This window comes from Sciurus vulgaris, assembly GCF_902686455.1.
Source record: "Sciurus vulgaris genome assembly, chromosome: 17".
NCBI classification, from domain to species: Eukaryota; Metazoa; Chordata; class Mammalia; order Rodentia; family Sciuridae; genus Sciurus; species Sciurus vulgaris.
This window is the reverse complement of record NC_136478.1, coordinates 50095580-50096367: the sequence shown is the minus strand read 5'-3', so window position 1 is coordinate 50096367 and position 788 is coordinate 50095580.

Genomic DNA, 788 nt, shown 5'->3' with positions numbered 1-788 from the left:
CTCTAAACCGTGAATCTGATCGTTTCTTCTGAATTTTTCCCAAACTTTCCATTCCACACCTTCTTGCACCCCACTGGCCAGAACTGGATTGGGTGCCCTTCCTAGATTAATCTCACCACGGGAGAGGACACTGACCCTGGGCTGGGCTGGGCTCCCACCCTCGTGGGTGCTTAGTGAAGAGGGGCCGAAGGGGTGTGGAGCACCCTCCATGCTGGGATCTGGGATTAATGCCTGGCATGTGCACGGTCCCTGCGGAAGTGGGTTCCCTGGTACTCATGTGTTGTCCAGCTGGTGAGAGCCCAAGAGAGTCTCCTGTGTACTTCAGGGACCCCTCGTACTTAAGAGGAGCTTTGGGGAGACTCAGCACACACCCAAAGCAGGAAGTAGACAGCCCTGATTGACAGTGGCCATCGTCCTGGGTTAACAAGGAGACCAGGGGGGCTGAGGGTGGGACTTGCAGTAGAGCACTTGCCTAGCATGTGCAGAGTCCTCAAATGGACAAGCAAGGAGACCAGCATAGAGTGGAAGGATCCTGTTCATGGCAGGTGACCACAGGTGACAATTTAAGAAACTGTTTCGTTTCTGCATGTTGTGAGACACCGATGTCCCTTTAACATGGCAACAGGGTTGATGAGACTTTTAAATCCACCTGACTAGAGAACCAGTTCCAGACCCCCACCTCCAAAGGTCTATTCTGGAACTTCTTTTTTTGTACTGGGGATTAAACCCAGGGGTGCTTAACCACTGAGCCACATCCCCAGCCCTTCTTTATATTTTATTTAGAGACA